This window comes from Fragaria vesca, linkage group LG3 (genome assembly GCF_000184155.1).
Source record: "Fragaria vesca subsp. vesca linkage group LG3, FraVesHawaii_1.0, whole genome shotgun sequence".
Classification (NCBI taxonomy): Eukaryota; Viridiplantae; Streptophyta; class Magnoliopsida; order Rosales; family Rosaceae; genus Fragaria; species Fragaria vesca.
In genome coordinates this window covers 25,320,105-25,320,674 of record NC_020493.1, presented here as the reverse complement: position 1 = coordinate 25,320,674, position 570 = coordinate 25,320,105, and positions in this window count along the sequence as shown.

The window sequence follows — 570 nt, the reverse complement described above, 5'->3', positions numbered from 1 at the left end:
TACTACTAGTATATATATATATATATATATATATATATATATATATATATATATATATATATAGGCTTTCTTGGCTAATGATGTCCTTATTTATTCTTACGGTGCAGATTTCCACTTTAGACTCACTTTTCAATCGAATTTTCACATCTCTACCGTCTAGTCTTTAGATACTAATATATAGATTATCTCTACAAAATTTCAGTCAATTGTTATCATTAAGGCACTCAAATTCGATTAAACTAATAAATGAATATAATTTTGTCGAACTTGAACCGTTCATGTTTATAACAGAAAATACAGTTTTGAGTGCCTTAATGATAACCAAATTGGCTGAAATTTTACAGAGATAATCTATACATTAGTATCTAAAGACTAGATGGTGGAGATGTGAAAATTCGATTGAAAAATGAGTCTAAAGTGGAAATCCACACCGTAAGAATAAATAAGGACATACTTAGCCAAGAAAGTGTGTGTGTATATATATATATATAGTCCGGATCAGAGGTGAACGTTAGTGCGGACGTCCCTCCGTTCTCCACCGTCCAGCGCCAACGACGGCGCGCCTCCACC